The sequence below is a fragment of the Alosa alosa genome, chromosome 9, assembly GCF_017589495.1.
Source record: "Alosa alosa isolate M-15738 ecotype Scorff River chromosome 9, AALO_Geno_1.1, whole genome shotgun sequence".
Classification (NCBI taxonomy): domain Eukaryota; kingdom Metazoa; phylum Chordata; class Actinopteri; order Clupeiformes; family Clupeidae; genus Alosa; species Alosa alosa.
The window spans coordinates 22743849-22767592 of NC_063197.1; the positions used below are offsets into that span (position 1 = coordinate 22743849).

At 40.6% G+C, this 23744-nt stretch overlaps 1 long non-coding RNA gene across 1 annotated transcript; it reads right to left on the minus strand.

The window, feature by feature from the left end:
- Positions 1–4854: 4854 nt before the first annotated feature.
- Positions 4855–19147, minus strand: LOC125300919. The gene is made up of 3 exons (XR_007194636.1): positions 19001–19147; positions 6086–6224; positions 4855–5362 (listed from the first exon to the last, which is right to left on the minus strand). It is a non-coding gene; the product is annotated as an uncharacterized LOC125300919 (long non-coding RNA).
- Positions 19148–23744: the final 4597 nt, after the last annotated feature.

The window sequence follows — 23744 nt, forward strand, 5'->3', positions numbered from 1 at the left end:
CATGGTCATGGTATTAATAATGGCAAAACTGTGAAATTACATTTTTGTGACAAAATGAATGAATTTATGATAATTCATAAACAAATAAGCCTGAATTGAATTCCATGAGTAATTACCGTGATGACCACGTTTGTGACAGAAAAAAATCATCATGATCATGCTTAATAAAGCATAATTAATAATGTAGGACTACCCACCATATGCTTTAGTTGATATGTTGTTCATGCATGAGGTCATGAATGACATATGGTGAACTCATGTCAATTCTTGATGATTCATGAGATATTAAGGCATGAAGTAATGCAAGGATACAAGGAAGTTTATTGTCACATGCATATAGTTACTGGAAGTAAGAAATGCAGTGAAATTATGTCTGGTGTCAGCCTATTTGTGCATTTATGGGGGGGGGGGGGGGGGGTAAAAAGTGCAGCAGAAGAGGGGTTTAGTAGATTAAGTGGCAAGGGCTGCATAAGAAAGGTGGGGGAGGATTGGGATTGGGGGTACCAACAAAGGAGCACCCAAGAGCAACAGGGGCAAGGAAAAACTCCCTTACCAAGGAAGAAACCTTGGGTAGATCCCACGGCTCAAGGGGCTAACCCAACTGCCAGGGTCTTGGTGTGTGTGTTGGGGGATGACAAGGAGATGGGATAGTGTGCTGTGTATGTGGGGAGAGGGCAGTATGCAATATGTGTGTTGGAGAAGCTTCCTCATGAGACAATGTGCTGTGTATGTAGGGGAGGGGGGGGGCAGTGTAATGTGTGTGTGGGCGGGAGGGGAGTGGAGCAGTAACGTGTGTGTGTGTGTGTGTGTGTGTGTGTGTGTGTGTGGGTAGGTGGGGGCAGTGTGCTGTAAGTATGTAGAGGATGTGTGTTAAATGTGTGTAAAGTGTTACCATGTATTCAATCATTAGATAAATATCAGCCAAAAAAGTAGACAAAAACAAATCTGGCAATACGATGACCTTGATAAGTATTGCCACCAGTGGGTACCACCAGTGATGGCCACCATTTAGTTTTTAATTATAATTTAATTACTTCACATTTGCTATTGTTGCTAATGCACTTTTACTAACAAAACTAAACACATTTGGTCCACTGTGCTGACATGTAAAAGGTGTATAATTATATGATTGGGTTTGAAACTGTTTCACAGAAGCATGGACAATGGGGATGTGATATTTTCCTCTTTAGTAGACACTTGAGTAGATAAACATATGCAAGCAGATATATTATATTGTGGTTGTAACAGACACACTCTCACCCTTGCCTATAGCTCTAGGGGTTTACCAGGGCCTGTTATAGGGATTTGTTATGGTGTGATCCTCTCTGTCATTGAAAACAGTGATAGGTAGGGGATGTTTGCTGCGAATTGAGTCTTTGTGTGTTAATCACAAGCCGGAGCTCTGGCACGCTATTCCAAGCGTCAAGTCCAGAGGGTTTAGTGTTGCCTTTTCTTGCTTTGGTTGTGGGTACAACCTGGGCTTTTGTGTATTACAGACTGGTGGCAGAACTGGAGACTGTCCTGTGCCAAGCCATGAGGGTCTGACTATCCTTTGGGTATAGGGACAAGTGAATGGGGTAGAACTGTGCATTTTCTGAGTACTAACTTAATATCTTGTGTATCACTTCAGCCTTAAGAGTGCATATTAGATTATTATGGATTATTATGTCTTGTATGTGTTAAATGTTGCAGAGGGTTAGCTTTGAACTGTCATAATTAAAAACTACATCACTTAGCTGATTCTGAGATTTACCGAAGGCTGAGATTTACTGAATGCCACTTTTCCCTAAGTAAGGACAACATTAAATTTTAAGGAACCCTTTCAAGATAAAAAAAGATCATCTCCTTTGTTCTCTGCCTTCAAATAATGAAGTCTGCCAAAGGACTCAAACAGAAAATGCAGCACAAGGGCAATACACTTCACAAGCCGATGTACAGTAAGTCTCTGGCAGTCTACTGAAGACCAAGCCAAGTCTAAATTCACATGAGATTCTTGCTAGCACCTTGTGGAACACTTCCAGTTAACTTACTCCATAAGCAGCTGTCCAGTTGGCTATCATCATACACAATCCGCAGGAGTCTTCTGTGAAGATCTTCCAACAGTAACTTTTCCTCCATACATCAAGGTTGTGTGTTTCTCCTGCCAGTGTGAACAAGGCCAAATGACCTTCCTCCCTGGCTGTTATTTCCTGGGAGCACCATATTGGAGGTCTCTCGAGACTGTTTGACTTCCTCTGAACAAACTGTAGCTATCATTAACCAAGCCTCTTTGAACTGTTCCGGCAGATCCCACAGCAACCAGACAGAATGTGTCCCACAAGGATTTGCCCTTCTATACAGTCTGGTAGTCTCACAGTACCTAATGCCCCCTGAGCTGACTGCACTGCATACAAATCTCATGTTTCTGGTCTCTATTAGGAAATTTAACTTTGCCATCAAAAGTTGTAATGTGTGCATGCTGTGTGATTTTGTATACAATTGTATGGTTTTGCATGGAGCTTTGTTGCATGATTGGCAGATATTACCCTGTACAGCTAAGGGAAGATGCCATGTCCAAATAATTTTCAATGGTGTAAACATTATTTTGAATAAATACTGAATATCATCTAATATTGTCAACATATCCGTATCTCAACAGATAATCTTCCCTTTCTTTTGTGAGAAAGGAATCACTGAGCTATGACAATTGGTAGCAAGTCCAAATGTGTTCAAGGACTGAAAGATTACTTGAGTGACAGATGTTCATGTTGTTTTGTGTCAGGCTAAAAATTATTCTATTTTTGGTCGGCATAATTGCAGATTTCATATTAGACAATAAATAATTAAAAGGATTGTAGTTAAAACTCCAGCATTGGGCCTCAAAAAAGTTCCATCTGTCAACCAAGAGAAGAAAATTAAATCCACACAATGTATTTTCAAACAGCTTTGTTCTAAAGGCTTTTGGGATGCACAATTAAGAATTGTGCAGTGTAAAATACATTAGCATATCTGCTGAAACATAATGATTGTAATACCGCTACATGAGTTGTAACAGATGTGTAATAACACACATCTGTTACAACAAGTATGTCTAACCCAATTCCAAAATTGTAAACAATATGTAAATATTCAAATTAATGAAATACCTTGAATCTGTTGTCCTTAAATGACACAGTCATAAGGGCTATGTACATAATACTGAACACTAGTCCGTTGTATATTTTCCATGATTTTTACTCCACCCAGTCTGTAAAGATTTCAGCAAACTCAGAGGAACATTATTTGTTCTTTAAAAGAAAAGACCATGCACATATTACTGTAGCATGCTGCCTTAAAAAAGGCAGACTCAATACAGGTCCCTTAATTGCATAAAGAGATGAGCCATATTAATTGTTGCGGCCCATTGGCCTGTAACATACTCTTAATTTGATCTTGCCCTGAGCTGTGGTGTACAAGCTGTTGTAAAGTTTAGCACTTGGAAATAAGAGAGAGAAAAAATATCTATTGATTGAATTCCCTCTAATGAAAATCTAGATTTGTATGTACACTATATTTGAAGCCTCCCCCTCAAGACAGGGGAATCCATCACTATTGGCATGTGGCGTTGATGACCCAAGGAGGTCTGGCAGTTTTATAGACACATTATAAGTGGGCTGTCGGCCCCTCTTTAAAGCCACATCAGTCAGGGTGTCTGAAAATTAGGCCTCTATGCACTGATTCACAACAAAGCATTCCAGAGCTCTGGGGCCCTCACCTTGTACTGCTAGACTTGCCTGCTGAGAACGACAGCCCGGCAGACACGCCAACACATAGAAACACCAAAGCAAGCGGGCAGACACACACACACATCCCTTCTCTCTCTCTCTCTCTCTCTCTCTCACACACACACACACACATCCCTTCTCTCTCTCTCTCTCACACACACACGCACGCACACACACACACACACACACACACACACACGGTCGATTTAGAGCTCTCCACAGTTACGCATTCAGTTGTACAGCAGTATAATGGCTCTGTGGGTTGAAATGGAACTAACAACAAAGGGGCTCAGGGTAGCAACAACAACCAGGAACAGAAAAATAACTATTTAAAAAGTGCATAGTTTAAGGTCATATGTGAATTGATGTACACACTTGAGGTTGATGACATATTAAGGCAATGGCGATTGCTTATCAAATGCTTATACATTACGCAAAGATGAAGGACACAAACAGTCTAGCACTTGTAATAGTCCAGCTGTTACAAGTGCTGTAATGTAAATGTAATGACACATACACATAACATAGCAATGCTCTCAAGCATAAACTTAAGCCATCATGTGGTGTGTGAGAGTTTTGAGCTGTTTGTGCTTGCTCATGGTATTACATTTTCTAGATTTTACACAGTTATTAAATTAGCTTTACAGTAGTTCGACTTAGTTAGTTTGCACTTTGCCCTGCACTGAGACACACATGACAACCTTTAACTGCTTATTTCTCTCCTTCACTGTTAAACTGATTATGTGTATCTAGTTAATGATGCATGATTGGTGATGTAGACAAATATATTTTAAAGGTCTCAGTATAAAATGATTGGGTCCACACAGAATTTCTGCTCTCATTTCCATAATTGTTGAACTTAGCTACTGCCAGGTACTTTGAGAGCTCGTTCCCAATAGTATTGCCCCACTATTTAATCCTGAGGCCTTGTCAAGCGAGACTGATGAATCATGTCAACTTAGGAGCAACTAGAGATTTGACTGTCCCAGTATTTCAGTTATTACTGCATATTGAACGCACAAATGAATTTCAGACTTTCGTCTTTGCATTTTAACTGTATTTAGTTTTGCAGTTGACAGTTAAAGGAGGTAGTTGGCAGAAACTTGGATATTGCTTAGGCCTCAGTACATCTGTTCTGCACCACTGAGAGTGTATCACACAACAAGCAGGGAGTCTGTCAGCCCCAAGAATAATGCTTATGATTCACATTCCTTCTATAGTGATGAATTATACAGTGACTCAGTGTATTGATAAGCAAGAGTAATCAGCAATGGCCAATAGATTTAGGTAGATTTGTACTGCTTTGCCATTGTAATCTAAAAGCACATGGCATAACCTGATGGATTGTTTTAATCTGGTTTAAGCATCTAGGGCTGAATATTGAGTTAGCTCTACCCACACTCCCTCTGTGTAAATGAATAAGCTCCGAACTGAAAAAGCAGGGTTCTTTGTCAAGTCCAAGAAGTACCAGGTAGTTTTTTCATACTAAAAGCAGCACTGTTGTGTTTTTACATTTTAATCAGCCAGCTTACTCCCTCCAGCTTTTTCTCTGGTGTTTGGTATCCATCTCTTTCTTTGAAACTTAGTGTCTTGTTACTTTGAACACCTGGCCTAGATACCTACGGAAGCAGAGAAAGCAAAAAGGATAATATGAGAGAGACCAACGAGATGCGAATGCATATTGAGTAGGTTATAGAATTCTGGAAGTGAACTATTACTATTATAAGTATTATGTGAGTATATACAGTGGACACATACAATATACATGCTTTGCAACTGAGTCTAAACATTTAAGAATGTCACAGAAGAGTTACACCAGCAGAAATTCTCAAGGTCTGCAAAACATATGTACAGTAGCATTTTCCATCATGTGTTGTACTGCAAGTAGCAGTTTCTTGTCAAATCACTCTAATCATATTAGATCAGCTCTGACTGGTGATGCATCATACTGGTAGATGATGTATTATTAAACAATGTGTGTCAGTTCATAACTTGTATTATACATTTAAGAATAAAAGTCATCTGTTTTACTGCTTGCAATGTGATTCAAAGATTAAGATCTGTGCCTTGCAAAGATCAACTTAATTTGCTGAAGAAACTCATGAGAGCAATTTAGAGCAATTTACCCACCAAACAAATGCCATGGGCCAGGAAGCGTATTTGAATTCAATGCTAATCACATTATATTCATTGAAAAAGCTAATTGGTTTAGGCTCACCATTAATTGTTAAATAACAACTTGTGACTTCATACTCCAGCTGTTGGCATTCATTTTTTCCTGTTATGCTAACCTTCAGTGCATAATCATGTCTTAAATAATAAATAAATGTGTACAAACTCACCAGATCTGGTTGGCAGAACACAACCTTCCAACATTAAAAAGGATATCTGGAGGAGTGGAGACTTTTTTTAATCAGACAGCCATTTTGATTGCCTAGACTGTTTTTTCCCCCTCTGAAGTGTCTGAAGTGAATCCTTCCCCTGGATGCAAAAATAAAGCATTTTGCTCACAACAGAAATTAACCATCCAAGAAGCTGTCAACAGCCAAGCTTATTTTACATGCACAGAGATGAAAATAATGTCAGTCAGACAGTTTTCAGCGATCCAACTTAATTTTGAATGGACATCATAAACAAACAGACCATCTGTTGAAATGATGTTGGCTACGAGGAATATAAGTAGGCTTACATTTATGGTTATGGGTTGTGGTCAGGGTTAATTGACAAGTAGAAAATAGGCTTACTTGACAACTATATTAAAATTGGTTGAATATTGTTGGCTTGTGACTTTCAGATAATAGACCACTTAAAAAAGTGTCACAACTACAGTGGTTTCCTCAACCTTTTGCCCTCTGGAAAGTAGTTGCACAGAGCTCACTGTTGATGTCACTTTATTTTCAGCAGGAAAACCTGTTTTTGAACTCTGCAGCTAGGTTTTTCCGAGGGAGCCCATGGGACCTAACCTGGTCACAAGTGCACCAAAGCAAAGTCTCATTATCCCCTCGCCTAAAACCTGCAGGTTACACGTTAATTGGTCTTAAAAATTAAGGGTACCTTTGAGACTGCAGGTGACATTGTGTCATTCTCCATACTGCCATAGCAGAGAGATATCTCTGAGTCCAGGTGCCTGTTATATCAGCATATCACTGTTTACTTGTGGTGCAGTTCATGATAAGGTCTTCAGAAAACATTAGAAGCTAGAGAGCATGCTTTGTGGCTAAATCAAACCTACATGCTGTTTTTTTATTATCTTGCAAATCCTGATTACACAAGCTAAATCTGCTCCTTATTGGCTACAAAGTATTGTTAACTGGCCTCCTACAGACAAGACAATCTCAGTCCAGGCAGTTCTCGTTTGTGGTTCCCTATGGTTTGTGCTGCAAAATGCTATCAGAGCAAGGACATCTCTCTCTCCATCTTCAAGAATCTCTCGAGGACTCATCTCTTCCGAGAGCATCTCCTCTCACTCGCTTCGTGTTGAAATCACAATCACTGTGCACTCTGGCTGATCTCCTTGCAGTCTTAGTCTTATAGAATAGATTTAGTGCTTAGTGCTTACTCCAAGGTCTCCTATACTGTCTTGACACTTGTACATGGTTCCTCACTTGTAAGTTGTGTTGGATAAAAGCATCTGCCAAATGGATGAATGTATTACAAATGTAAGGTTTTGTTTTGGGTGGCTTCTTTTATGTAATTTGAAAAATAGTATATATATATATATATATATATATATATACGGTTGCTATCTATCCTACATCTTTCTTACTGTGTTGGCGTAATCACTGATTCACTAATTACTTCAAGGGGCCATATCATGCGAAACTGTGCTTCTGTGAGCTAGTCAGAGTTGTCCGAGTTGGAAAGTGTAAATTACCCAGCTTTCTTGTGGCATTTCATGCAGGCCGCGCCTTACCCCTCGAGTACCGAGGTAAGGGGGGCTAAGCGCACTGTACGACCCACGACAAACATGGCTGCGCCCATAGTTGAGATGAGATGACATGTATTTTATTTGCATTTATACTGTGTTGGTAATTTTAATGTCGATGCAATGCTCTTACACACTAGATTACATTGCTGCTTCAATCTGGTCACCAGTTTATGTATTGCACAGTCTTGCTGTGCGTGCAATGTAACGATTTGTTTACAGCCGTTTAGCTAGAGGCTACATGTAGCATGAAACAATAACAATGACTAGCCTCCTGCTAATGCCCCTCATGGCTCGAGAGAAACGCGACAGCACTTGTTGAAATTGAAATAAGCGAAATTGAGTTACTAAAAAAAGTTAATTCACATTGACCATACCCAGTAAGGGAGAATGAGGGACGTGTTTTCGTGTTCTTGATCCCACCAAGTACATGTCCAACACCAATGAGACAGCTGCTGCCCTGGTGGCATCCATTTTCTTCCCAAAAAGACTACAAACCCCAGCATTCCTCTAGCAACTCATTCGTACATGTTGTACATGTACTTGGTGGGTGTACGATGATTTACGAGTCCAATGGAAAGGGCCATTACCCAGGCCATCCGGTAATAGGCAGCCAATTTCACAAATGCTTTTAAACTTTTGAATAGGTTACATCAACTCTACTGGGCTTATATACTGACCCAAATAATTTTACCCATTATCATTTAACATTGTTAGGCCACGTTATATCATACTTGCAAGTTTTTGAATTGATTCTACTATGGTGGTTAATGTATTTAGCAGACGTTTTGGCTGAACTCCAATAACTTCACTATTAGGCTCCTTTACCATGGAAATTCAATCAGAACAGGGGGGGAATGCCTCTGCACTCAATTGGATAGACCTAACCAATCAGAGTAACAAAATAGCTTACCGTGAGGTGTAGGAAGAAAACACACAAACCATCCTTCTTCTCCACAAATGCCTTAACATTGTTTTCTGGTCTTTTGTAAAAGTTAGTGCCGTCAATAACTCCTAGCCTACTACGTATCTCTTAGCGAAATCTAAGAGATGTGTAGTAGGGTAGGCTATTAGGAAAAAATGAGAGCTTATATCCCCTCCGTTTTTAAAAATAATTCTGTTGAACACTGATATGACATGTTAAACAGCTGGGAAAGGCCGTCTCAAATCCCTCAAACAGGTGGTCAATCAGAGATTTCAAACGAACGAGGGAACATGTCGCTGTTTTCCCTTCATGAAAGTGAAACCATGAGTTTTCCCACATCTCAACTTTGGCCAAAGTTTTCAGAAATAATAGGTTTTCAGTGATAGAACCTCATTAAATAATATGCATTTTACATATGGGGTCTTAAAAGCCATGTATCCTTCTAGCCACAGCGTTTTTGTTTCAAACATAAGCCTAATCTAAGCGGGCTCAGATGACGTGATAGACCAGGCGCTGTTGCTCACCTGTCCATCATCGTAAAGCCCGATTTGATTGGTCCGGCCGATCTAGGGCGAGCATACTTGCTCCACAATGGAGCAATGCCAGACCGAACTTCCCAACCTCAAATGTTGTGGGTGGGGCTATGTTTGGAATGGCACCCAGGCTAACCCTTTGCCGTAAACATGGAATCCACGGCGGTATTATATGTAACTGGAGAGAGTGACTAAGTCCCGCCCTCCATTCAAATGAATGGTGAAGGCCGGTCAATTCATAGTCAACACCATATTGAACACTGGAGTTCGGATCCAGCTCCAGTCGGCTCTGACCATGCGCCAAGTTCCAAGCTGGAAATAATGCATGGACCAACGTCGATTTTTATTGAATATTCTGTAAAAAGAGAGTTGTCCTCCTGTAGGAGGGTGGCGATAATGCACATACATTGCCTGCCACGTAACAAGAAGAAGAAAAAGTTGCTTAGGAACGCGCATGGAGACCGAGGGGAGTCGCCCTGAAGTGCAACTTAATTTCATTGGATAACAGCGGCTCTAACGAAGAGCAGTCTGCCTGCCGTCCTGCTGCTGCAAATATGCATTCGAACATGATGTGAAATATCCGTAATCGAACTATAAATAAACGATTTGTTTTTTAGTGCCATGTTTTACAGTGTATGATTAGTTTGTTTTTTATTTTATTGTTTGCCATCTCATAGCGGTTGCTCTAAACGTATTCTAGCGTTGGCCCATGACCAAATCAAGCCAGTAATGGCCAGTAACCACAATAATGACTGGAGCCAGAGCCCTCAATAGCCACCCTGTTTCGAAAATGGAAGATAACGCACAGAACGGCCAGCCTGAGCGGACAATTACGTCCCCAACTCATCTAAAATGTGGTGTCTGGAAATACTTTGGGTTGTACACCGCAGATGGTAAAGTAACCGTTAAAGAGAATGTAGTCTGCAGACTCTGCAAAAAACAGTTTACTTACGCATCCACGACATCCAATTTTCACGCTCCCCTGTCGAGTTACCATCCAAATGAGGCAGCGGAGTCAGAGGCACAGACGGCCAGAGCATCGCCAGTCATCCATGTATGATTGTACACTTTCCGTAAATCCTCAAATTATGTCCGGGGTCTGCTATTTATTAGGCTTAGGCTGGTATCTGTTTGGGGCAGGCTTGTATGCGAGGCAGACCTTTATTTCTTACATTGAGTGTTTTATTGTGAGACATGTGTTTCGTTTGGAGCGGCATACCAGCTATCAAAAGTAGACGATTTTCGGTTTGGTTTAGGATTTAATTTACTTTAGGACTGTTTTATTATATAGCTAAATGTTGAGACTGATGGGACTTAAATATAGGGGGTATTTGATGGCTCACTGTGAGGTTTCATGTAGTTGAAAAAGTGTCGGAATTTCCAGCCGTTTCTTGGACAGGGCAGCCGCTTTCACTCATTCATTGAATGTGCGCTGTGCTGTAATGGAAACCTTATTGTGTAGCCTAAATTGAGTTATTTTTTAACTATGCATGGTTTACTTGTTATTAAATTTGTAGGCTGGAATGCCTCGTGGCAACAATTGTGTTTAAATGTAGTAGCTGCTTCAGCCTCTGGCTAGCTCAAAAGGGGGCTGCTATAGGTAGAGAGCAACGTGTTGGAGACCCATGGTGTATAACGAGACAATTAAGGGCTTTATGCCGCTGTTGTGTAATTTATTGTCTTTAATCATATTTAGGCTATTTTTGTTTGGGACAAACAAAAACGAAACAAGATCAATACAATTCTCTTTATTTGTCATGCATAACCATAATATACATGTATTCTCATAAGCTCCTCAATTAATAGGCTACGCACTGAATAACGTACTGTAGCCGCTGGATAGGTACCCGCCCACCAACATGTACGTGCATGAGAGCTCAAGCTCATTGTTGGAAAAAGAAGTATAATGTGGGACCTTTAAATATATATATCTCAAAGTGGACAAACGTGTCTGCCAAGAAACATAGCCATAATGCATTATTATATTACCATTAGCATTGTACAATATCAGATCATCTTCAACATATCTGCAGTATGATCATAGGGTTGATGTTTGAAGTTCTGTTAATAAATGACAAAATGCATACTAATGACCACAAAATATTTTTTCATAACAAAAGCACTGTTGATCTCTGTGTGATGTTCTCTCTGCTGTTGATCTCTGTGATGTTCTCTCTGCTGTTTCGTACCACATCAATTCACTGTGCATTTTTAAGAGTCAAGAGTCATCAAGTCAAGCTACTTCCTGTAACCACTCTCTCAAGCGAGAGAGGTGCAGATTCTGTGGAGTAGCCTTGACATGTGAGCACTTACAAAGCAGGGGCCATTAGCATGCTGTGGAAGTGACTAGCAATGAGTCTGCCAGAGTTAAAAGAGGGTGGACTTTCACTGCAGCAGTGGGGATTTAGTCATGCATGCAATCATCATGGACACTGTAACCTACTATCAGCTGAAGAATCACTCAATGCTTTATTCTCTCTATAAAACTGCCTTGCCTTACCTTTATAAGGAGTTTTAGAGGGAGAGTAACAGCAATTAGTCATGTTTTGATATGTGGTGTTGACATTTCACATGGCAACCCCGCCACAATCAATTAAGCATGTGCACGCGTAAGTGACATGGGAGAGGTTAAGGTTATCCCTGACCACAAGTCATCCATTCCTTCACTAAACATTCAGCCATAAATGTGCTACATTCAAAATGTAACACTGAAGGGACAGAACAAGAAGTATAAACCCTCATCCTGCATTTTCAAAGCTGGTGGCCACTGCTTGGGTCTGTGTGAAGAAAGCTCAGTCTATGAGTTCTCAAGGGATTATTTTCTCCCCTTGTTTTTTTCTCCCTTTCTGCCATGCTGTAATTTGCTCCCACACTGGGCAGGACACACTGAGCCCCTAATTACAAGCATTACAATCTGACTAACTTAGTTTATGCTCTGCCATACATGGCTGTGGATCTCACGTCACTCTCCCATCTAGACTTGTGCCTCACCCGCGACATTGATTAAGAAGCCATTAATCTGGTCCAGAGGAAAGATCTAAAAAAGGGATATGAAACATATGAATCATACGGCACGCTGCTTCAAGTGGTGCTGCAAATCACACTGACGACCAAGCGTGCCATCTGCTCCTCTTCAAAACCTGGGCTGAGCAGTCGCACAAGGCTGATAGCAGGAAGTTAGAATGACAACACCAAGGGATTCGAGTTAAAAAATGAACTAAGACGAGGCAGAGAGGGTGAGTGGGGGGGGGCATGTTGTGAGTGTTCACATCATCAGTGTTGCTCAGACAACTTTGATAAAAAAAAAAATTATATCTTGATCATGAGACGTGGCAGAATATTTGCTAATTAGTCCGTGGAGGAAACTCAGCAAGCTTATTCAAAGACACTGCAAACATGTACTAGCCACCGTTCAGCAAGATCTATGGCTTCCTTTTGAGTTTGCAGACAATGTAGTGAGTTGGTCATATACCTTTGAGGGTTAGTTTTGACAAAGAACCAATATATCCTGGTACACATGTGACACATTCCTCATAAGATCAGAGAGATATATTGAGCTATCCCAAGGGGAAAGGTAAAAAACTGACATTTTGGCTGGCAATTGAAAGCTTATTATAACCCTGTCACTGTTGTTTGTTCCTAGTGTAGTCGGCACAACAACTACAACTTTAATGTGTGGGGCTTTCTGTCCTTTTAAGCATAGTCTAATAATAACATAAATATATGTTATAAATATGACCCTTTCACAAGCAGCAAGCGTCTTAAATAGCTCTTTGTAACATCACAATGACTCTCTTTAGAGAATTATCAATTATCATGTCATTATGGCATACAATGGCCACATATCTCAAATACAAATCTGAAAGAAAAGAGAATTTCATGAAGCTTTAGTCATGATTTTTGGGTTGTCTCTGAATTTGGGTTCATGCAAATGGCTTTCTCTCTCTCTGTCTGTGACACAGTCTTTTATGGCCTTGCGGCAGAGAGGAAGGGAAAGGCATTCAGAGCCAGCAGGGCATTCTTATTATTCTGTCTGACTGGGCCCACACCTCCAGCAGCCGGACAGCAGGCTGCAGAGTCCGCCATTAAATGTCCGACAGCTTAATTATGAGAATTCAAATGAGATCCTTGGACTCGAGTTTGACATTTTAACTGCTTTAAAAAAGACCCCCCACCCCCATCCCCAACCCAACCCTCTTCATTCTACCACCACCACCATAACCCCCTCCCCATCATGACTATGCCGGAAACCTTGGTTGTCATGATGAAGGGTACGGAGCGAAAGATTCTGCTCACACTGTGGACTCCACTTCCTTCATTTTCACTTTTAAGCCTTTTACATCCTCAGGGCGTCCGCTGGTAAAAATCCCTCTTAAAAAGAAAAAAAAAATGTTCAGATCCTAATGCACATCTGTAAGAAGTGGAGGTGGAAATTATCATTTGAGTCTTTCCCGAGATAACAGCTTCTCAAAAAGCCCCTATAAAAAGCATCATAACCAAAAAAAAAAAAAAAAAGGAAACAGAAAATAAACAGTCTGAATTGTGAGCATACATGTGTCATCGTCCACACAAGCCCAGTAGAGAGGTCTGGCATGTGTGCTGAAGTAACGACTTCACCTGCCAAACGTCCGCCTGCCTTATGGTGTCCAGCGCAGTCTCAGAAGGCCACCAGGAGCTTCCAGTCAGTCTTGATAAATGGCACTGCTCAGCACAGTGTATCTGCAGGCCTCGAGCTGTCTGACTTATCACAGTGCAAGTCGAAACTATTACTTGTAGAGCCACCAGGGCTATCCGCGGGCCTTCTCCACCAATTTACATTGCACAGTGGCACTCGGAAGAAGGGTGAGGAAGATCATGAAATCCTCATGTGAGGAATTTCAGGAAGGAGGGAGTGTGGGCTGTACAAGTATGGTTTGGTATGTAGCGGTATAGTTGGTCTGAAAACTTCAATAGCTTATTTCTTGGATTATCCTGAATGGCACATACTGAATGGCACATACTGTCTCTCTCATTCCCCCATGAATGTGTGAACTATGTGTAAGCTACTGCTAGACATGACTGTAGATTAACTGATTAATTGTCCCTGAGTAACTTTACCATTGCTTTTGTCACTTCTGCTTTCCCCAGAGGTGGACATTACATGATCAGGGTCATGCTACGGGACTGATAGTGGACCGAGCTTTTAGCCACATATTTAGTTTATGGGCCCACAGGTGAAGACCCCCATTTTTATGTCCTTGAAACTCAACCTAACCATAAGCTGAATTTCAATTTGTGGCATTTTGAGTGCCTGGAAATGAAGGACACTAAATTTAAATCTGCAGAAATTAAAGAAATAAATGGGGGGGTAAGAAGATGCACAGACCTGGTTGCCATGGTGATCTGACCTAACATGGCCAGTCCGGACATGAAGTCAGGGAGAAAAAGAGGGAGGGTAGTGAAATGTACTGAAAACTGGTGGTATGGCTCCATCCACAGTTCATACAAGGTTTCTTTGACCATTTACATTAGCCATCTACCACCAATAAAACTAAATGGATATGGATGATGGCCATGTAAATACAGACAGACAGGAGGCTCAGCTGGAGGAGAGCAGCTTAGGGGCAGATCCTGAGAGCTATGCAGCCTGGGACCAATCATCCACTGTGAGAGAGGTATGGAACAGCTTCTCCTGGGTTCAATTGCCATTCATTACTTCACATTTCAATATGATGGCATAATGAGTGAAATGGCAACCATTTTTCTGCTTATTTCACTTACCGAGCATGCATGACATTTAAAATAAGGCAAAAACAAGACAAATTTATCTTAAAAGGAAATACACTGGCTAAAAGCTTTTTGCCATTGCTTTTTTTAGGGACAATGTTTTTTTGATTACTATCTTGATTTGATTACTAAAAAATACCAGAGCACAAACACTTCTATTTCTTCTACACAAATAGTTGTTATTACTGGTGTTGCACCAGACTGAGGATTTTCTGTCCATTATGGCTTTCATGCCTCGAAACTGACCTTTCCTACCACTTAAAGCAAAATTTCCTGGAGCATTAACTTCTATTCAGTCCGTGTGTGAATGCCCTCCTATTGGGATGCTTTATAGTAAATGCAATAGATTCCTAAAATGGATGTGTGATTGGTCTAAAGGGCAATTACCCAAAGGGCAGGAGAACCAGCTCTGCTAAAGTATCAATCAGAGACACGTTATGTCATTGTAGTAGTCTTTGCTATATGATTCAACATTATTTTTGATGACTTTATTGTATAGTATTATATATATATACCTGAGTTTAATTGGAAGTTGGGGGTAAATGTCATTTGGATTAGCTGATAATCCAATCCATAGCTGATAAACTAGTTACTTGGTAATTTATTTGAGATATAAGTTATTAATCATTTGGAGTCAGATAATCACGTTTTTTTTATAATTGCTTCTCCAGCCTGTCCATTGTTCACACACGCGATCAACAGGATAACGGGCCAACACACTTTGTGCCCGCTCTTTCCTTTCAAGTGAGGAAGCCCGACGTGTTTTTATGTTGTGGATTTTTCCCTCCCTTCAATGTTAATAAAGTCACTCTTCTACCTCCCACATAAAGCAATGCAAAGGGGATAATTGGCACAGTATGGAACCTTTACACAAGCAGCTGAATGGTATATGTCTGGCACCAGATGACACCAGGGCCTAAATGCAGAGAGAGGCAGCCGAAAAAGATGTACACGTACAAAAAGAAGTTGCAATGGAATGCAACTAGAGGACGTCTCTCCAGCACCTGCTAGGCTTTACATCATTTCATACAATCAGTCTTTCTGCCCTTTTATAGTCTATAAGCCTTAGGCCCCTATCACATTCTGCCTGTCAGACAGATGGTCATTCAAAATCTGAGTGAAGAGATTCATACGCCATGGCTTTTATCCAGCATGCATTCTGGACGCAGATGAAATTTAATACACCTGTCACATCAGAATCAACAGCATGTATAGAAACAGCAGCATCTACTACCTCTTGAATAGCACCACCATATTGAAATGCACAGACAGGTGGATATTTGCTGGTAGGGTATGTATTCTATGTTGATGTAGAATTTAGTGGATGTCATGTGCCAAGAGCCATTTGGCATGAGAATATGGCGCACACAGAATACTGTCATCTTTGTGGCATCTGTAGTGGTAACTGCCAGTGAAACTACAACAAACAACAGATGCTCCTTCCTGACCAACAAAAAAACATTCCTTTCCAACACATGGATGTGATATGACTTTGGGCCAGTTTGAGTTCATGAGCTAAAATTAGTATATTTTTCCTGGATCAATTATATCCCACATCAATTCTGATTCAGATCTACACTGTATAAAAGAATCGTTAGAGCTACGTTGTGATCAATACTACTGGGGACAACAAAACTGACTCAGCGTGTTTTTCTTTGATGGATAATTTGCCTTGAGGAGGACATGGCAAGTCCTTTTCTTTCTTCTTGTCTGTGAACACTCCATGGCAAATCAATTGCAATACATAATATGTTAATGTATGTTACAAATTGCTAATAATCCATGCAGTGCACATTTCACAATCCTTACCAAATGTTTCAGGACCCTGGCCAGGGAATGTTTTATAATGCCCATCTAATATCCTTTATAGCCTATTATTCCACTGATTCAAATACTGAATGGTACCTCAGAAGTTGAATTATATTGAGAAAAGCCAGTGCCAGACAACGTGTTGGGAGTGGGGCAAGGGTAAAAGGACAAATGCTGACTTCATTCATTTTACCACAAGGCGCAAGGAGAGGCATTATGCCTTATGCAGGAGTGGAGGTGTCCCTCTCCAGGACTGGACCTAGCGCTGAGTAAATTAGCCTCACTAATTGAAGGTGAAGGTTACGGTGGCACTCATTGTCTATCACACTGAGAAATCTTACATCTTCTCTTCATTTGCCTTTCTACTAGATGCATTATTGCAATGGCTGCTTAGCAAAAGCAACAGCGGTCACAACAAATCACTGAAGAGGAATGGATTGTCCAAAAGGGTATTCACCAACACACACACACACACACACACACAAACAAACAAACACACATTATGATGTCATGGACAAGGACGGTTCATGCTCACTGCTTTTGTTCTTGTGTGTGAAGGGCAAAGTTTTTCTTCAGGGTGGAACACCTAATAAATAATATGTTAGGGGTACAGAGGTTAGCTTTTATATGGAAAGAATGATTTTTGTTCACTTCCATAAGTATAAGTATACTCTTTTGATCCCGTGAGGGAAATTTGGTCTCTGCATTTATCCCAAACCGTGAATTAGTGAAACACACTCAGCACACACTAATCCTGGCACAGTGAGCTGCCTGCATCAACAGTGGCGCTCGGGGAGCAGTGAGGGGTTAGGTGCCTTGCTCAAGGGCACTTCAGCCGTTCCTACTGGTCAGGGTTCGAACCGGCAACCCTCCGGTTACAAGTCCGAAGCGCTAACCAGTAGGCCATGGCTGCCCCTCATAACATGGACATGTATCATGAGATCTGATGAGTCACAGCTAATAAGTACTAATAGGTTTCCACAAAAGAAGAACACTATTCAGTCTTTCATCCTGCATTTGCTTTCAGAAAAGAACATTCTCTGGACAAAATGCTAAAGCTTTTATACTGGTGGACAAAATGCTAAAGCGTTATACTTGTGAGGACAAAATGCATGAAACATTTGGTTTCATCATGACTTATTGCACTTCATAGCATAAAATGCTTTCTGTCTATAAAAAAAAAAATTAGGGCCGGAAGGTAATATAACATGATGAGAGTGGACAGACTCGACTGATCATTTGGAATTTCACCAGTGCAGATATGAAAATAACCTCAAGAGCAATCGAGCAGCTGTTGGAAGAGTGTCAGAAAAGGAGGTGTCAGGAACCAAGTGCAGCACTGAATGGCGATTCATCTTAGAGCTGAGTTAGTATTCTGATTTCACTTTACAACGGATACATATTCTAGACATCTTTTAGGATCTGCTTGGGCAGCCTTTAAAATGCTGTTTTACATGAATGCTTCTCAAAATACTGATAAATGGTACACAGTGGACAGAGCTGCCAGCTACCACTAATTCACATCCGTGTTTTCGAAAGCATGTGGGAGCATTTCCTATAGTCGCAGGTGCTATATCAGATGGGGGGTTATGAGACATGCTGATGTGAAACTAAAAAAGCGATTAATTTGAAATATGTGCATCCATACCTAATGAGCTTTGTGTGGGTGTTGTCGTGTGTTAACCACACACAATATGTCATGGTGGGATGTTTATGTGTATGTAATTTAGCAGACACTTTTGTCCAAAGCGACAGACAAATGTAACAATACAATAGTTAAAATGAACGGTAAAACGTATTAGAAAGTTGGTAAGCTACATTAAGGATAGTAATGATAACAATAATGTCAATGTAACAATCAATAATAAAAATAAACAAATACTACATAAAATGGTAATGGTATGGGATGTATCCTAGTGTATCTTCACTGCATGTAATCCTTACATTTATTCACAACAGCACACCCTTGTGCTCCAAATAGTGTTTACTCCTATGTTCAAGCCCATGTATTGCTTTACCTGATACTGTAGACCTAAAACAATACTAACAACAGTATTGCCCTTTCAACCATTAGGTGCCTGGTGGGTCACCAATAAGCCTAGCATGTTTGGTATACCTTCTGCAGTTAAAGCCATAAAAAGGCCATGATGTGAGTGTCATAATTGGCAGGAAACCTACAGAGTCATTATGATTACCATGCACCCTTCAGGGCCGCAATGATTGCAACAAATATTGCAATAATGCTGAATTTCATCTCGGTGTAGCGGCTGGGGTTTGGCGCGTGGCCATTTGTGCTCACCTCCCCTTGCAGCTGTGCAGCATTCTCCCAGAAGACCACATTCCAAACAGGAAGCCTGCAGTGTCAAAAATGAAATATGATTTAAATGCGGAAACTGAAATGGGCAATATCACATTGGAAGCATGAGTGTTTCCATGCCCCTAAGACACAAACAGTTCATTATGGTGTAACATTGATGCATGTTCTAAGTGTTTTTATGCGTATTGTTGAATTTCCTCAGAATTTATAACCACACATTGTTTCAGCCAAGGGGTGTCATGCCTATTTCATTTTTCAAACAATAATAAAAACCAAATGCTTTTAATGTCACCCTGAAGTCAGTATTCTATAGAGGAAATGTTCACTGTTAAATGGGGAAAATAATAATGGACTTCAGTGTGAAGCAGGGTGTATTTGAACTGATTGCTAGACCTGTTTTAAACATATGAGGGCCATTATGCAACCATTAGGAGGATGGTATTTCGGTATTATATAAATCATATTGCAGTTTAATTGCCTCATATTAAAGGGGCCAATAATTAGTTGATACTTTACACTTTTCTTTGAGACAAGAAAATCACAATAAAAGATGGATAAAAAAAAAAAAAGATTCAAATAAATTATTTAAAATAAAGTTGCAAGTCAACAAAAATTGTGTGTGTGTGTGTGTGTGTGTGCGTGCTCTGTCCACCAACAAGTCCAATGTACATGCAATAACAGTGTTAGGCCAGCAAGAGGTTGGTCTGCTGCTTTTCTTCTTTTATTTTGTATCAGTTGAATTACAGTGGAAAAGCAGCCTCATGTGTTACATCATACAAAGGAACCAGTGGTTTGGCAATGTTCTGTGTGCTTTAGTCCTCACAAGTCTGATGAAGAGCTGAGATAAAATTGCTTCCCTCTCACACAAATATTTTCTGTACCTCATCGCTCTTTGTTTGTCTGTGGGTCTCTCCTTCCATTTGTCTGTTTGTCTTTTTCAGCAGGAATACAGAAAAAAAAACTGCCAGGCTTATTTTCATGAAACTTGGTGAAGGGGTGTAGCATGGGCCAAGGAAGAATCCATTAAAATTGGAAGCGGATTCGATTTCACGGGGCATATCCACTAATTATTTTTTGCTTCCGTTAACATTGCAAGATAGGGCATTTGGCCTTGGGAGAGGTCTGTGCTCTCTGAGTGCCTTTCTTGTTTCTCCTAGGAATGTTTAGACACATTAAAGATGATCATTTTAATAGTATATTTCTTTGACAGTCTCCATGCAGTGCTCCATTAAAACGTTTTCCACACTGACCTGATCATTGGTTCTGGGACACATGATCATCTCCTCCTAGTAAAACAAATTTATAATGACAATCAAAAGGATCATTATTTTCAGCAGACTCAACAAAGACAAACCAGACAAACCTTTTCATACGAGGACCCAGTAGTAGACATATGCTTTCTACTTCAAAATCACCAATACCGTATACTATCTTTACATGATATAGGATATGATATAGGATTAGGTCTAAAACATACTGTATGTGCCAGATAATAATTATCTTATGCATTTGTCACCTGCACACAATTTAGAAACTGTTGCTCTGTAGGTTAGGTTTCTGTCATTGCAAAGATTATGCAGAGGTTTCCAGAGGTTTCCAATGATTGGTTGTTGGTAGGGGTACTCTAAAGAAGTGGTTCTTAAACTGGGGGTCGGCAAAAATATTGGAGCGGTCGCAAAATGATTTGCATTGTCTGGATTAAAGACAAGTTTTTAGTCAAACGCTGCCATTGACATAATGCCTTTGTTGTTGACATAGCCTACCTATGAGAGAAGACATTTTCCGTCTCTGCTTCCAATGCCCATCTCGCAACATTTCAAAACCAAATTCCGCTGGTTAGAGAGAAGGGGGTCACGAGACTTGCCCCATGTTTTTTGGGGGGGCAAGTGACTGTGATTTGACCTCGGTGACTGTGATTTGTTCAAGTAAGAGTTGTTCCTGGACCAACATTCTAAAGACGGTCCTGGACCAACAACTCTTTAACCAATCACAGCCTTGTGATGTCATCAATGTGAGTCTTCTGCTTCTCCCATTGCCATTTTGAAATTTCCCTCCAGAAACAACCAGTGGATCACCAACTTGTATCTCAATAAAGGTAGGTCCTTGCATATCTGTGTGTAAAATAGTTGTAAAATAAAGTAATTCCGAGTGGAATCTGAATATATGTACCTTAGATTTTTTTTATTTTCGTTTTAGTTGACTTGGTTCCATATTTGTCTAATGTTAGCTGCCAGGCTAGGGACCATACATTTACTGTAATACATTAGCTTCCTAATAGGTAATTCAGTGGCTATGCATCTTTTAAATAACTTATTTTGAAGGGATACAGTAGTTGAAGTAGCTTTGAAGCTTATTTAGCAATCTTGGTGCCGCTGTTATTATGTTAGAGGCTAGGCTAGGGAACATAAATTTATACACATGTACATGGTCCTGGAGTGACGTTGCCATGTTGGTCTTGGACCGTCATTACAATGTTGGTCCAGGAACGTCTTTACAATGTTGGTCTAGGACCCACATTGTCATGTTTGTCCAGGACCGTCTTTACAATGTTGGTCCAGGACCCACATTGTCATGTTTGTCCAGGACCGTCTTTACAATGTTGGTCCAGGACCCACATTGTCATGTTTGTCCAGGACCGTCATTACAATGGGCAGCCGTGGCCCACTGGTTAGCACTCTGGACTTGTAACCGGAGGGTTGCCGGTTCAAGCCCCGACCAGTGGGCCACGGCTGAAGTGCCTTTGAGCAAGGCACCTAACCCCTCACTGCTCCCCGAGTGCCACCGTTGTAGCAGGCAGCTCACTGCGCTGGGATTAGTGTGTGCTTCACCTCACTGTGTGTTTACTGTGTGCGTTTCACTAATTCACCGATTGGGTTAAATGCAGAGACCGAATTTCCCTCACGGGATCAAAAAAGTATATATACACTATACTATATACAATGTTGGTTGGTAATGTTGGTCTTGTAATCTTGTAAAGACGGTCCTGGACCAACATTATAAAGACAATATTGTAAAGACGGTCCTGGAACAACATTGTAATGACAGTCCTGGACAAACACAACAATGTGGGTCCTGGACCAACATTGTAAAGACGGTCCTGGACAAACATGACAATGTGGGTCCTGGACCAACATTGTAAAGCCAGTCCTGGACCAACATGGCAATGTCGCTCCAGGACCATGTACAAACAAAAGCTACTGCTTTAGCCTATTACCAAGCTACATTAGTAGTCCAAAAGTGTGCTCCTTAGCAAGTGAACTAACATAACACCGGCTTGGCACTTCACATAGTTGCATGCTGCACCTACCTATTAGCAAGCTAATTTGGTAGCATACATTTATGTTCCCTAGCCTAGCCTCTAACATAACAGCGGCACCAAGATTGCTAAATGAGCTTCAAAGCTACTTCAACTACTGTATCTCTTCAAAATAAGTTATTTAAAAGATGCATTGCCACTGAATTACCTTTTAGGAAGCTAATGTATTACAGTAAATGTATGGTCCCTAGCCTGGCAGCTAACATTAGACAAACATGGAACCAAGTCAACTAAAACGAAAAATAAAAAAAATCTAAAAAGGTGCATATATTCAGATTCCACTCGGAATTACTTTATTTTACAACTATTTTACAGACACATATGCAAGGACCTACCTTTATTGAGATACAAGTTGGTGATCCACTCGTTGTTTCTGGAGGGAAATTTCAAAATGGCAATGGGAGAAGCAGAAGACTCACATTGATGACATCACAAGGCTGTGATTGGTTAAAAAGTTGTTGGTCCAGGACCGTCTTTAGAATGTTGGTCCAGGAACAACTCTTACTTGAACAAATCACGGTCACCGTATTACCTCATGCAAAGCAATCTTCTTTATTTCTTTCACTTTCCTGTCATTATTTCCCCTTTTGTCATTTGATATTTTTATTTGTAAAAGCTAAAGGCTCGGCAGACATACAAACTCGGCAGACTGACATCCAGCATTCAGGGTGCATTTCAGGCACGTGCAGAGAAGGGGGGCTACAGGGGCTCTAGCACCTGCCCTTTTGCCCCTTTGATGTCCAAGTGCCCTTTTGACAAGACCCGTTTTTTACTTTTTAAAATTTTTAATACTTCCGCTAGTTCCAAAGCGAATATTCGCTAAAATGTCTAATAGTTTGTGAAATTAGAAATGTACAAAAATAACAATTTTCTGTGTTAATTGTAATGCCTTGCGGCCACCAATCCGTGACGTCATACATTCAGTGAACTCTCAGAAGGTGCACGCAGGCACAGTGCTGCAGGAGACGTTTGGGAGCACGGTAAGGTCACTTGGCAGTTAGCCTGTCTGAACATGCAATAGTATTCAGATTAGAGATAAAGAATAAAATGTTTAAAGTTGTTTCATGTTTAATGAAGTAGGCTATCAAACCCGTTTTAACCATGTCATGGTCCATACATTTCAATAACCTGGCAGCTCCGAAAATCTAAGGCTGAACGTTCATAACATATTCTGTTTAGGTTACTATGTTATAGTAGCTTAGGTTAGTAGACCTAGTTCATAAAACAGAGTAGGTAAACCTTTTCTAAATCGTCATAACCCGAGGACATAGGCTACTGTAGTCATTTAACTGTAGCGCCCCCTTGCCTAAATTACTGGCAAGACACCTAGAAACATGTGAAACACTCAAATATGGGGCGCCCTGAGTTCTTATCAGTTTTGGTGATAAAACAGCAGTAGTTTTGATCGGT